The sequence below is a fragment of the Crinia signifera genome, chromosome 6, assembly GCF_055691185.1.
Source record: "Crinia signifera chromosome 6, ASM5569118v1, whole genome shotgun sequence".
Lineage (NCBI taxonomy): Eukaryota > Metazoa > Chordata > Amphibia > Anura > Myobatrachidae > Crinia > Crinia signifera.
The window spans coordinates 59942823-59954967 of NC_139222.1; the positions used below are offsets into that span (position 1 = coordinate 59942823).

At 39.8% G+C, this 12145-nt stretch overlaps 23 non-coding genes and 3 pseudogenes across 23 annotated transcripts; all 26 read left to right on the top strand.

The window, feature by feature from the left end:
• The first annotated feature begins 108 nt into the window (after window positions 1-108).
• On the top strand, window positions 109-227 carry LOC146014796 (5S ribosomal RNA). The gene has a single exon (XR_014447739.1). It is a non-coding gene; the product is annotated as a 5S ribosomal RNA (ribosomal RNA).
• A 346-nt stretch (window positions 228-573) lies between these two features.
• Window positions 574-692, top strand: LOC146014913 (5S ribosomal RNA). Its single transcript, XR_014447854.1, has one exon. It is a non-coding gene; the product is annotated as a 5S ribosomal RNA (ribosomal RNA).
• Window positions 693-1037: 345 nt separating this feature from the next.
• Window positions 1038-1156, top strand: LOC146016995 (5S ribosomal RNA). The gene has a single exon (XR_014449871.1). It is a non-coding gene; the product is annotated as a 5S ribosomal RNA (ribosomal RNA).
• Window positions 1157-1501: 345 nt separating this feature from the next.
• On the top strand, window positions 1502-1620 carry LOC146015660 (5S ribosomal RNA). The gene has a single exon (XR_014448575.1). It is a non-coding gene; the product is annotated as a 5S ribosomal RNA (ribosomal RNA).
• A 346-nt stretch (window positions 1621-1966) lies between these two features.
• Window positions 1967-2085, top strand: LOC146015383 (5S ribosomal RNA). The gene has a single exon (XR_014448306.1). It is a non-coding gene; the product is annotated as a 5S ribosomal RNA (ribosomal RNA).
• Window positions 2086-2432: 347 nt separating this feature from the next.
• LOC146014805 (5S ribosomal RNA) lies at window positions 2433-2551 on the top strand. The gene has a single exon (XR_014447748.1). It is a non-coding gene; the product is annotated as a 5S ribosomal RNA (ribosomal RNA).
• A 345-nt stretch (window positions 2552-2896) lies between these two features.
• Window positions 2897-3015, top strand: LOC146014557 (5S ribosomal RNA). The gene has a single exon (XR_014447507.1). It is a non-coding gene; the product is annotated as a 5S ribosomal RNA (ribosomal RNA).
• A 346-nt stretch (window positions 3016-3361) lies between these two features.
• On the top strand, window positions 3362-3480 carry LOC146013313 (5S ribosomal RNA). Its single transcript, XR_014446291.1, has one exon. It is a non-coding gene; the product is annotated as a 5S ribosomal RNA (ribosomal RNA).
• Window positions 3481-3825: 345 nt separating this feature from the next.
• Window positions 3826-3944, top strand: LOC146014469 (5S ribosomal RNA). The gene has a single exon (XR_014447422.1). It is a non-coding gene; the product is annotated as a 5S ribosomal RNA (ribosomal RNA).
• A 345-nt stretch (window positions 3945-4289) lies between these two features.
• Window positions 4290-4408, top strand: LOC146011138 (5S ribosomal RNA; annotated as a pseudogene).
• Window positions 4409-4753: 345 nt separating this feature from the next.
• LOC146013314 (5S ribosomal RNA) lies at window positions 4754-4872 on the top strand. Its single transcript, XR_014446292.1, has one exon. It is a non-coding gene; the product is annotated as a 5S ribosomal RNA (ribosomal RNA).
• A 345-nt stretch (window positions 4873-5217) lies between these two features.
• On the top strand, window positions 5218-5336 carry LOC146014914 (5S ribosomal RNA). Its single transcript, XR_014447855.1, has one exon. It is a non-coding gene; the product is annotated as a 5S ribosomal RNA (ribosomal RNA).
• A 345-nt stretch (window positions 5337-5681) lies between these two features.
• Window positions 5682-5800, top strand: LOC146016996 (5S ribosomal RNA). Its single transcript, XR_014449872.1, has one exon. It is a non-coding gene; the product is annotated as a 5S ribosomal RNA (ribosomal RNA).
• Window positions 5801-6146: 346 nt separating this feature from the next.
• LOC146014806 (5S ribosomal RNA) lies at window positions 6147-6265 on the top strand. Its single transcript, XR_014447749.1, has one exon. It is a non-coding gene; the product is annotated as a 5S ribosomal RNA (ribosomal RNA).
• A 345-nt stretch (window positions 6266-6610) lies between these two features.
• On the top strand, window positions 6611-6729 carry LOC146014558 (5S ribosomal RNA). Its single transcript, XR_014447508.1, has one exon. It is a non-coding gene; the product is annotated as a 5S ribosomal RNA (ribosomal RNA).
• Window positions 6730-7075: 346 nt separating this feature from the next.
• Window positions 7076-7194, top strand: LOC146013315 (5S ribosomal RNA). Its single transcript, XR_014446293.1, has one exon. It is a non-coding gene; the product is annotated as a 5S ribosomal RNA (ribosomal RNA).
• Window positions 7195-7539: 345 nt separating this feature from the next.
• On the top strand, window positions 7540-7658 carry LOC146014470 (5S ribosomal RNA). Its single transcript, XR_014447423.1, has one exon. It is a non-coding gene; the product is annotated as a 5S ribosomal RNA (ribosomal RNA).
• A 345-nt stretch (window positions 7659-8003) lies between these two features.
• On the top strand, window positions 8004-8122 carry LOC146010308 (5S ribosomal RNA). Its single transcript, XR_014444822.1, has one exon. It is a non-coding gene; the product is annotated as a 5S ribosomal RNA (ribosomal RNA).
• A 345-nt stretch (window positions 8123-8467) lies between these two features.
• On the top strand, window positions 8468-8586 carry LOC146013317 (5S ribosomal RNA). Its single transcript, XR_014446295.1, has one exon. It is a non-coding gene; the product is annotated as a 5S ribosomal RNA (ribosomal RNA).
• Window positions 8587-8931: 345 nt separating this feature from the next.
• Window positions 8932-9050, top strand: LOC146014917 (5S ribosomal RNA). Its single transcript, XR_014447857.1, has one exon. It is a non-coding gene; the product is annotated as a 5S ribosomal RNA (ribosomal RNA).
• A 345-nt stretch (window positions 9051-9395) lies between these two features.
• On the top strand, window positions 9396-9514 carry LOC146016572 (5S ribosomal RNA). Its single transcript, XR_014449460.1, has one exon. It is a non-coding gene; the product is annotated as a 5S ribosomal RNA (ribosomal RNA).
• Window positions 9515-9859: 345 nt separating this feature from the next.
• Window positions 9860-9978, top strand: LOC146010740 (5S ribosomal RNA; annotated as a pseudogene).
• A 345-nt stretch (window positions 9979-10323) lies between these two features.
• Window positions 10324-10442, top strand: LOC146015661 (5S ribosomal RNA). Its single transcript, XR_014448576.1, has one exon. It is a non-coding gene; the product is annotated as a 5S ribosomal RNA (ribosomal RNA).
• Window positions 10443-10786: 344 nt separating this feature from the next.
• On the top strand, window positions 10787-10905 carry LOC146017624 (5S ribosomal RNA). Its single transcript, XR_014450489.1, has one exon. It is a non-coding gene; the product is annotated as a 5S ribosomal RNA (ribosomal RNA).
• A 345-nt stretch (window positions 10906-11250) lies between these two features.
• On the top strand, window positions 11251-11369 carry LOC146016563 (5S ribosomal RNA). Its single transcript, XR_014449451.1, has one exon. It is a non-coding gene; the product is annotated as a 5S ribosomal RNA (ribosomal RNA).
• Window positions 11370-11714: 345 nt separating this feature from the next.
• LOC146011336 (5S ribosomal RNA) lies at window positions 11715-11838 on the top strand (annotated as a pseudogene).
• Window positions 11839-12145: the final 307 nt, after the last annotated feature.

Here is a 12145-nt window from a genome sequence, read left to right on the forward strand (position 1 = left end):
ACATTACCAACACATGATTTTTTTCAGTAAGCCAATACAGTTAGGAAACTTTTGTATTAGCTTACCTGGTGATAGAAGTAGAAGAGGGCAAAAAAGTTAATTTAACTCACCTACAGCCATACCACATTGGATAGGCCCAATCTCGTCTGATCTTGGAAGCTAAGCAGTGTTGGGCCTGGTTAGTACTTGGGTGGGAGACCACATGGGAACACCAGGTGCTGTAGGCTTTTTCACATTACTGGCAAATTGTTTTTATTCTCTAGCTATTTATATTGGAAACTTTTTTCTTTTTATTGCCAGCACAGATATTTGGAAGAGGTCAAACAGACACAATAGCCATCACCTAAAGACTTACCACGATGTTTCGGCTCAATTCCAACTGCTTTTGGCAGCTAAACAGTGTTGAGCCTCTTTTGTGGTTTAATTTGAGACCCCCTGCTAATATCATGTCCTGTAGGTCTTTTTACATTACCAACACATGATTTTTTTCAGTAAGCCAATACAGTTAGGAAACTTTTGTATTAGCTTACCTGGTAACAGAAGTAGAAGAGGGCAAAAAAGTGGCATTAACTCACCTACAGCTATACCACATTGGATAGGCCCAATCTCGTCTGATCTTGGAAGCTAAGCAGTGTTGGGCCTGGTTAGTACTTTGGTGGGAGACCACATGGGAACACCAGGTGCTGTAGGTTTTTTCACATTACTGTCAAATTGTTTTTATTCTCTAGCTATTTAAATTGGAAACTTTTTCTTTTTATTGCCAGCACAGACATTTGGAAGAGGTCAAACAGACACAATAGCCATCACCTAAAGACTTACCACACTGTTTAGGCCCAATTCCAACTGCTTTTGGCAGCTAAACAGTGTTGAGCCTCTTTAGTAGTTTAATTTAAGACCCCCTGCTAATATCATGTCCTGTAGGTCTTTTTACATTACCAACACATGATTTTTTTCAGTAAGCCAAAACAGTTAGGAAACTTTTTTATTAGCTTACCTGGTGATAGAAGTAGAAGAGGGCAAAAAAGTGCCTGTATCTCACCTACAGCTATACCACATTGGATAGGCCCAATCTCGTCTGATCTTGGAAGCTAAGCAGTGTTGGCCCTGGTTAGTACTTGGGTGGGAGACCACATGGGAACACCAGGTGCTGTAGGTTTTTTCACATTACAGGCAAATTGTTTTTATTCTCTAGCTATTTAAATTGGAAACTTTTTCTTTTTATTGCCAGTACAGACATTTGGAAGAGGTCAAACAGACACAATAGCCATCACATAAAGACTTACCACACTGTTTAGGCCCAATTCCAACTGCTTTTGGCAGCTAAACAGTGTTGAGCCTCTTTAGTAGTTTAATTTAAGACCCCCTGCTAATATCATGTCCTGTAGGTCTTTTTACATTACCAACACATGATTTTTTTCAGTAAGCCAATACAGTTAGGAAACTTTTTTATTAGCTTACCTGGTGATAGAAGTAGAAGAGGGCAAAAAAGTGCCCATATTTCACCTACAGCCATACCACATTGGATAGGCCCAATCTCGTCTGTTCTTGGAAGCTAAGCAGTGTTGGGCCTGGTTAGTACTTGGGTGGGAGACCACATGGGAACACCAGGTGCTGTAGGTTTTTTTACATTACAAGCAAATTGTTTTTATTCTCTAGCTATTTAAGTAGGAAACTTTTTCTTTTTATTGCCAGCACAGACATTTGGAAGAGGTCAAACAGACACAATAGCCATCACCTAAAGACTTACCACACTGTTTAGGCCCAATTCTAACTGCTTTTGGCAGCTAAACAGTGTTGAGCCTCTTTAGTAGTTTAATTTAAGACCCCCTGCTAATATCATGTCCTGTAGGTCTTTTTACATTACCAACACATGATTTTTTTTAAGTAAGCCAATACAGTTAGGAAACTTTTTTATTAGCTTACCTGGTGATAGAAGTAGAAGAGGGCAAAAAAGTGCCTGTATCTCACCTACAGCCATACCACATTGGATAGGCCCAATCTCGTCTGATCTTGGAAGCTAAGCAGTGTTGGGCCTAGTTAGTACTTGGGTGGGAGACCACCTGGGAACACCAGGTGCTGTAGGTTTTTTCACATTACTGGCAAATTGTTTTTATTCTCTAGCTATTTAAATTGGAAACTTTTTTCTTTTTATTGCCAGCACAGACATTTGGAAGAGGTCAAACAGACACAATAGCCATCACCTAAAGACTTACCACACTGTTTAGGCTCAATTCCAACTGCTTTTGGCAGCTAAACAGTGTTGAGCCTCTTTTTTTAGTTTAATTTAAGACCCCCTGCTAATATCATGTCCTGTAGGTCTTTTTACTTTACCAACACATGATTTTTTTCAGTAAGCCAATACAGTTAGGAAACTTTTGTATTAGCTTACCTGGTGATAGAAGTAGAAGAGGGCAAAAAAGTGCCTTTATTTCACCTACAGCCATACCACATTGGATAGGCCCAAACTCGTCTGATCTTGGAAGCTAAGCAGTGTTGGGCCTGGTTAGTACTTGGGTGGGAGACCACCTGGGAACACCAGGTGCTGTAGGTTTTTTCACATTACTGGCAAATTGTTTTTATTCTCTAGCTATTTATATTGGAAACTTTTTCTTTTTATTGCCAGCACAGACATTTGGAAGAGGTCAAACAGACACACTAGCCATCACCTAAAGACTTACCACACTGTTTAGGCTCAATTCCAACTGCTTTTGGCAGCTAAACAGTGTTGAGCCTCTTTTGTAGTTTAATTTAAGACCCCCTGCTAATATCATGTCCTGTAGGTCTTTTTACATTACCAACACATGATTTTTTTCAGTAAGCCAATACAGTTAGGAAACTTTTGTATTAGCTTACCTGGTGATAGAAGTAGAAGAGGGCAAAAAAGTGCCTGTATCTCACCTACAGCCATACCACATTGGATCGGCCCAATCTCGTCTGATCTTGGAAGCTAAGCAGTGTTGGGCCTGGTTAGTACTTGGGTGGGAGACCACATGGGAACACCAGGTGCTGTAGGTTTTTTTCACATTACTGGCAAATTGTTTTTATTCTCTAGCTCATTAAATTGGAAACTTTCTCTTTTTATTGCCAGTACAGACATTTGGAAGAGGTCAAACAGACACAATAGCCATCACCTAAAGACTTACCACACTGTTTAGGCCCAATTCCAACTGCTTTTGGCAGCTAAACAGTGTTGAGCCTCTTTAGTAGTTTAATTTAAGACCCCCTGCTAATATCATGTCCTGTAGGTCTTTTTACATTACCAACACATGATTTTTTTCAGTAAGCCAATACAGTTAGGAAACTTTTGTATTAGCTTACCTGGTGATAGAAGTAGAAGAGGGTAAAAAAGTGAATTTAACTCACCTACAGCCATACCACATTGGATAGGCCCAATCTCGTCTGATCTTGGAAGCTAAGCAGTGTTGGGCCTGGTTAGTACTTGGGTGGGAGACCACATGGGAACACCAGGTGCTGTAGGTTTTTTCACATTACTGGCAAATTGTTTTTATTCTCTAGCTATTTATATTGGAAACTTTTTCATTTTATTGCCAGCACAGACATTTGGAAGAGGTCAAACAGACACAATAGCCATCACCTAAAGACTTACCACAATGTTTCGGCTCAATTCCAACTGCTTTTGGCAGCAAAACAGTGTTGAGCCTATTTTGTAGTTTAATTTAAGACCCCCTGCTAATATCATGTCCTGTAGGTCTTTTTACATTACCAACACATGATTTTTTTCAGTAAGCCAATACAGTTAGGAAACTTTTGTATTAGCTTACCTGGTAATAGAAGTAGAAGAGGGCAAAAAAGTGGCTTTAACTCACCTACAGCTATACCACATTGGATAGGCCCAATCTCGTCTGATCTTGGAAGCTAAGCAGTGTTGGGCCTGGTTAGTACTTGGGTGGGAGACCACATGGGAACACCAGGTGCTGTAGGTTTTTTCACATTACTGGCAAATTGTTTTTATTCTCTAGCTATTTAAATTGGAAACTTTTTCTTTTTATTGCCAGCACAGACATTTGGAAGAGGTCAAACAGACACAATAGCCATCACCTAAAGACTTACCACACTGTTTAGGCCCAATTCCAACTGCTTTTGGCAGCTAAACAGTGTTGAGCCTCTTTAGTAGTTTAATTTAAGACCCCCTGCTAATATCATGTCCTGTAGGTCTTTTTACATTACCAACACATGATTTTTTTCAGTAAGCCAATACAGTTAGGAAACTTTTGTATTAGCTTACCTGGTGATAGAAGTAGAAGAGGGCAAAAAAGTGCCTGTATCTCACCTACAGCCATACCACATTGGATAGGCCCAATCTTGTTTTATCTTGGAAGCTAAGCAGTGTTGGGCCTGGTTAGTACTTGGGTGGGAGACCACATGGGAACACCAGGTGCTGTAGGTTTTTTCACATTACTGGCAAATAGTTTTTATTCTCTAGCTCATTAAATTGGAAACTTTTTCTTTTTATTGCCAGTACAGACATTTGGAAGAGGTCAAACAGACACAATAGCCATCACCTAAAGACTTACCACACTGTTTAGGCCCAATTCCAACTGCTTTTGGCAGCTAAACAGTGTTGAGCCTCTTTAGTAGTTTAATTTAAGACCCCCTGCTAATATCATGTCCTGTAGGTCTTTTTACATTACCAACACATGATTTTTTTCAGTAAGCCAATACAGTTAGGAAACTTTTGTATTAGCTTACCTGGTGATAGAAGTAGAAGAGGGCAAAAAAGTGAATTTAACTCACCTACAGCCATACCACATTGGATAGGCCCAATCTCGTCTGATCTTGGAAGCTAAGCAGTGTTGGGCCTGGTTAGTACTTGGGTGGGAGACCACATGGGAACACCAGGTGCTGTAGGTTTTTTCACATTACTGGCAAATTGTTTTTATTCTCTAGCTATTTATATTGGAAACTTTTTCATTTTATTGCCAGCACAGACATTTGGAAGAGGTCAAACAGACACAATAGCCATCACCTAAAGACTTACCACGATGTTTCGGCTCAATTCCAACTGCTTTTGGCAGCTAAACAGTGTTGAGCCTCTTTTGTAGTTTAATTTGAGACCCCCTGCTAATATCATGTCCTGTAGGTCTTTTTACATTACCAACACATGATTTTTTTCAGTAAGCCAATACAGTTAGGAAACTTTTGTATTAGCTTACCTGGTAACAGAAGTAGAAGAGGGCAAAAAAGTGGCATTAACTCACCTACAGCTATACCACATTGGATAGGCCCAATCTCGTCTGATCTTGGAAGCTAAGCAGTGTTGGGCCTGGTTAGTACTTTGGTGGGAGACCACATGGGAACACCAGGTGCTGTAGGTTTTTTCACATTACTGGCAAATTGTTTTTATTCTCTAGCTATTTAAATTGGAAACTTTTTCTTTTTATTGCCAGCACAGACATTTGGAAGAGGTCAAACAGACACAATAGCCATCACCTAAAGACTTACCACACTGTTTAGGCCCAATTCCAACTGCTTTTGGCAGCTAAACAGTGTTGAGCCTCTTTAGTAGTTTAATTTAAGACCCCCTGCTAATATCATGTCCTGTAGGTCTTTTTACATTACCAACACATGATTTTTTTCAGTAAGCCAAAACAGTTAGGAAACTTTTTTATTAGCTTACCTGGTGATAGAAGTAGAAGAGGGCAAAAAAGTGCCTGTATCTCACCTACAGCTATACCACATTGGATAGGCCCAATCTCGTCTGATCTTGGAAGCTAAGCAGTGTTGGCCCTGGTTAGTACTTGGGTGGGAGACCACATGGGAACACCAGGTGCTGTAGGTTTTTTCACATTACAGGCAAATTGTTTTTATTCTCTAGCTATTTAAATTGGAAACTTTTTCTTTTTATTGCCAGTACAGACATTTGGAAGAGGTCAAACAGACACAATAGCCATCACATAAAGACTTACCACACTGTTTAGGCCCAATTCCAACTGCTTTTGGCAGCTAAACAGTGTTGAGCCTCTTTTTTTAGTTTAATTTAAGACCCCCTGCTAATATCATGTCCTGTAGGTCTTTTTACTTTACCAACACATGATTTTTTTCAGTAAGCCAATACAGTTAGGAAACTTTTGTATTAGCTTACCTGGTGATAGAAGTAGAAGAGGGCAAAAAAGTGCCTTTATTTCACCTACAGCCATACCACATTGGATAGGCCCAAACTCGTCTGATCTTGGAAGCTAAGCAGTGTTGGGCCTGGTTAGTACTTGGGTGGGAGACCACCTGGGAACACCAGGTGCTGTAGGTTTTTTCACATTACTGGCAAATTGTTTTTATTCTCTAGCTATTTATATTGGAAACTTTTTCTTTTTATTGCCAGCACAGACATTTGGAAGAGGTCAAACAGACACACTAGCCATCACCTAAAGACTTACCACACTGTTTAGGCTCAATTCCAACTGCTTTTGGCAGCTAAACAGTGTTGAGCCTCTTTTGTAGTTTAATTTAAGACCCCCTGCTAATATCATGTCCTGTAGGTCTTTTTACATTACCAACACATGATTTTTTTCAGTAAGCCAATACAGTTAGGAAACTTTTGTATTAGCTTACCTGGTGATAGAAGTAGAAGAGGGCAAAAAAGTGCCTGTATCTCACCTACAGCCATACCACATTGGATCGGCCCAATCTCGTCTGATCTTGGAAGCTAAGCAGTGTTGGGCCTGGTTAGTACTTGGGTGGGAGACCACATGGGAACACCAGGTGCTGTAGGTTTTTTTCACATTACTGGCAAATTGTTTTTATTCTCTAGCTCATTAAATTGGAAACTTTTTCTTTTTATTGCCAGTACAGACATTTGGAAGAGGTCAAACAGACACAATAGCCATCACCTAAAGACTTACCACACTGTTTAGGCCCAATTCCAACTGCTTTTGGCAGCTAAACAGTGTTGAGCCTCTTTAGTAGTTTAATTTAAGACCCCCTGCTAATATCATGTCCTGTAGGTCTTTTTACATTACCAACACATGATTTTTTTCAGTAAGCCAATACAGTTAGGAAACTTTTGTATTAGCTTACCTGGTGATAGAAGTAGAAGAGGGCAAAAAAGTGAATTTAACTCACCTACAGCCATACCACATTGGATAGGCCCAATCTCGTCTGATCTTGGAAGCTAAGCAGTGTTGGGCCTGGTTAGTACTTGGGTGGGAGACCACATGGGAACACCAGGTGCTGTAGGTTTTTTCACATTACTGGCAAATTGTTTTTATTCTCTAGCTATTTATATTGGAAACTTTTTCATTTTATTGCCAGCACAGACATTTGGAAGAGGTAAAACAGACACAATAGCCATCACCTAAAGACTTACCACAATGTTTCGGCTCAATTCCAACTGCTTTTGGCAGCAAAACAGTGTTGAGCCTATTTTGTAGTTTAATTTAAGACCCCCTGCTAATATCATGTCCTGTAGGTCTTTTTACATTACCAACACATGATTTTTTTCAGTAAGCCAATACAGTTAGGAAACTTTTGTATTAGCTTACCTGGTAATAGAAGTAGAAGAGGGCAAAAAAGTGGCTTTAACTCACCTACAGCTATACCACATTGGATAGGCCCAATCTCGTCTGATCTTGGAAGCTAAGCAGTGTTGGGCCTGGTTAGTACTTGGGTGGGAGACCACATGGGAACACCAGGTGCTGTAGGTTTTTTCACATTACTGGCAAATTGTTTTTATTCTCTAGCTATTTAAATTGGAAACTTTTTCTTTTTATTGCCAGCACAGACATTTGGAAGAGGTCAAACAGACACAATAGCCATCACCTAAAGACTTACCACACTGTTTAGGCCCAATTCCAACTGCTTTTGGCAGCTAAACAGTGTTGAGCCTCTTTAGTAGTTTAATTTAAGACCCCCTGCTAATATCATGTCCTGTAGGTCTTTTTACATTACCAACACATGATTTTTTTCAGTAAGCCAATACAGTTAGGAAACTTTTTTATTAGCTTACCTGGTGATAGAAGTAGAAGAGGGCAAAAAAGTGCCTGTATCTCACCTACAGCCATACCACATTGGATAGGCCCAATCTCGTTTTATCTTGGAAGCTAAGCAGTGTTGGGCCTGGTTAGTACTTGGGTGGGAGACCACATGGGAACACCAGGTGCTGTAGGTTTTTTCACATTACTGGCAAATAGTTTTTATTCTCTAGCTCATTAAATTGGAAACTTTTTCTTTTTATTGCCAGTACAGACATTTGGAAGAGGTCAAACAGACACAATAGCCATCACCTAAAGACTTACCACACTGTTTAGGCCCAATTCCAACTGCTTTTGGCAGCTAAACAGTGTTGAGCCTCTTTAGTAGTTTAATTTAAGACCCCCTGCTAATATCATGTCCTGTAGGTCTTTTTACATTACCAACACATGATTTTTTTCAGTAAGCCAATACAGTTAGGAAACTTTTGTATTAGCTTACCTGGTGATAGAAGTAGAAGAGGGCAAAAAAGTGAATTTAACTCACCTACAGCCATACCACATTGGATAGGCCCAATCTCGTCTGATCTTGGAAGCTAAGCAGTGTTGGGCCTGGTTAGTACTTGGGTGGGAGACCACATGGGAACACCAGGTGCTGTAGGTTTTTTCACATTACTGGCAAATTGTTTTTATTCTCTAGCTATTTATATTGGAAACTTTTTCATTTTATTGCCAGCACAGACATTTGGAAGAGGTCAAACAGACACAATAGCCATCACCTAAAGACTTACCACGATGTTTCGGCTCAATTCCAACTGCTTTTGGCAGCTAAACAGTGTTGAGCCTCTTTTGTAGTTTAATTTGAGACCCCCTGCTAATATCATGTCCTGTAGGTCTTTTTACATTACCAACACATGATTTTTTTCAGTAAGCCAATACAGTTAGGAAACTTTTGTATTAGCTTACCTGGTAACAGAAGTAGAAGAGGGCAAAAAAGTGGCATTAACTCACCTACAGCTATACCACATTGGATAGGCCCAATCTCGTCTGATCTTGGAAGCTAAGCAGTGTTGGGCCTGGTTAGTACTTTGGTGGGAGACCACATGGGAACACCAGGTGCTGTAGGTTTTTTCACATTACTGGCAAATTGTTTTTATTCTCTAGCTATTTAAATTGGAAACTTTTTCTTTTTATTGCCAGCACAGACATTTGGAAGAGGTCAAACAGACACAATAGCCATCACCTAAAGACTTACCACACTGTTTAGGCCCAATTCCAACTGCTTTTGGCAGCTAAACAGTGTTGAGCCTCTTTAGTAGTTTAATTTAAGACCCCCTGCTAATATCATGTCCTGTAGGTCTTTTTACATTACCAACACATGATTTTTTTCAGTAAGCCAAAACAGTTAGGAAACTTTTTTATTAGCTTACCTGGTGATAGAAGTAGAAGAGGGCAAAAAAGTGCCTGTATCTCACCTACAGCTATACCACATTGGATAGGCCCAATCTCATCTGATCTTGGAAGCTAAGCAGTGTTGGCCCTGGTTAGTACTTGGGTGGGAGACCACATGGGAACACCAGGTGCTGTAGGTTTTTTCACATTACAGGCAAATTGTTTTTATTCTCTAGCTATTTAAATTGGAAACTTTTTCTTTTTATTGCCAGTACAGACATTTGGAAGAGGTCAAACAGACACAATAGCCATCACATAAAGACTTACCACACTGTTTAGGCCCAATTCCAACTGCTTTTGGCAGCTAAACAGTGTTGAGCCTCTTTAGTAGTTTAATTTAAGACCCCCTGCTAATATCATGTCCTGTAGGTCTTTTTACATTACCAACACATGATTTTTTTCAGTAAGCCAATACAGTTAGGAAACTTTTTTATTAGCTTACCTGGTGATAGAAGTAGAAGAGGGCAAAAAAGTGCCCATATTTCACCTACAGCCATACCACATTGGATAGGCCCAATCTCGTCTGTTCTTGGAAGCTAAGCAGTGTTGGGCATGGTTAGTACTTGGGTGGGAGACCACATGGGAGCACCAGGTGCTGTAGGTTTTTTCACATTACAAGCAAATTGTTTTTATTCTCTAGCTATTTAAGTAGGAAACTTTTTCTTTTTATTGCCAGCACAGACATTTGGAAGAGGTCAAACAGACACAATAGCCATCACCTAAAGACTTACCACACTGTTTAGGCCCAATTCTAACTGCTTTTGGCAGCTAAACAGTGTTGAGCCTCTTTAGTAGTTTAATTTAAGACCCCCTGCTAATATCATGTCCTGTAGGTCTTTTTACATTACCAACACATGATTTTTTTCAGTAAGCCAATACAGTTAGGAAACTTTTGTATTAGCTTACCTGGTGATAGAAGTAGAAGAGGGCAAAAAAGTGCCTGTATTTCACCTACAGCCATACCACATTGGATAGGCCCAATCTCGTCTGTTCTTGGAAGCTAAGCAGTGTTGGGCCTGGTTAGTACTTGGGTGGGAGACCACATGGGAACACCAGGTGCTGTAGGTTTTTTCACATTACAGGCAAATTGTTTTTATTCTCTAGCTATTTATATTGGAAACTTTTTCTTTTTATTGCCAGCACAGACATTTGGAAGAGGTCAAACAGACACAATAGCCATCACCTAAAGACTTACCACACTGTTTAGGCTCAATTCCAACTGCTTTTGGCAGCTAACAGTGTTGAGCCTCTTTAGTAGTTTAATTTAAGACCCCCTGCTAATATCATGTCCTGTAGGTCTTTTTACATTACCAACACATGATTTTTTTCAGTAAGCCAATACAGTTAGGAAACTTTTTTATTAGCTTACCTGGTGATAGAAGTAGAAGAGGGCAAAAAAGTGCCTGTATTTCACCTACAGCCATACCACATTGGATAGGCCCAATCTCTTCTGTTCTTGGAAGCTAAGTAGTGTTGGGCCTGGTTAGTACTTGGGTGGGAGACCACATGGGAACACCAGGTGCTGTAGGTTTTTTCACATTACAGGCAAATTGTTTTTATTCTCTAGCTATTTATATTGGAAACTTTTTCTTTTTATTGCCAGCACAGACATTTGGAAGAGGTCAAACAGACACAATAGCCATCACCTAAAGACTTACCACACTGTTTAGGCCCAATTCCAACTGCTTTTGGCAGCTAAACAGTGTTGAGCCTCTTTTGTAGTTTAATTTAAGACCCCCTGCTAATATCATGTCCTGTAGGTCTTTTTACATTACCATCACATGATTTTTTTCAGTAAGCCAATACAGTTAGGAAACTTTTGTATTAGCTTACCTGGTGATAGAAGTAGAAGAGGGCAAAAAAGTGGCTTTAACTCACCTACAGCCATACCACATTGGATAGGCCCAATCTCGTCTGATCTTGGAAGCTAAGCAGTGTTGGGCCTGGTTAGTACTTGGGTGGGGGACCACATGGGGACACCAGGTGCTGTAGGTTTTTTCACATTACTGGCAAATTGTTTTTATTCTCTAGCTATTTAAATAGGAAACTTTTTCTTTTTATTGCCAGCACAGACATTTGGAAGAGGTCAAACAGACACAATAGCCATCACCTAAAGACTTACCACACTGTTTAGGCCCAATTCCAACTGCTTTTGGCAGCTAAACAGTGTTGAGCCTCTTTAGTAGTTTAATTTAAGACCCCCTGCTAATATCATGTCCTGTAGGTCTTTTTACATTACCAACACATGATTTTTTTCAGTAAGCCATTACAGTTAGGAAACTTTTGTATTAGCTTACCTGGTGATAGAAGTAGAAGAGGGCAAAAAAGTGCCTTTAACTCACCTACAGCCATACAGTACCACATTGGATAGGCCTAATCTCGTCTGATCTTGGAAGCTAAGCAGTGTTGGGCCTGGTTAGTACTTGGGTGGGAGACCACATGGGAACACCAGGTGCTGTAGGTTTTTTCACATTACAGGCAAATTGTTTTTATTCTCTAGCTATTTAAATTGGAAACTTTTTCTTTTAATTGCCAGTACAGACATTTGGAAGAGGTCAAACAGACACAATAGCCATCACCTAAAGACTTACCACACTGTTTAGGCCCAATTCCAACTGCTTTTGGCAGCTAAACAGTGTTGAGCCTTTTTAGTAGTTTAATTTAAGACCCCCTGCTAATATCATGTCCTGTAGGTCTTTTTACATTACCAACACATGATTTTTTTTAAGTAAGCCAATACAGTTAGGAAACTTTTTTATTAGCTTACCTGG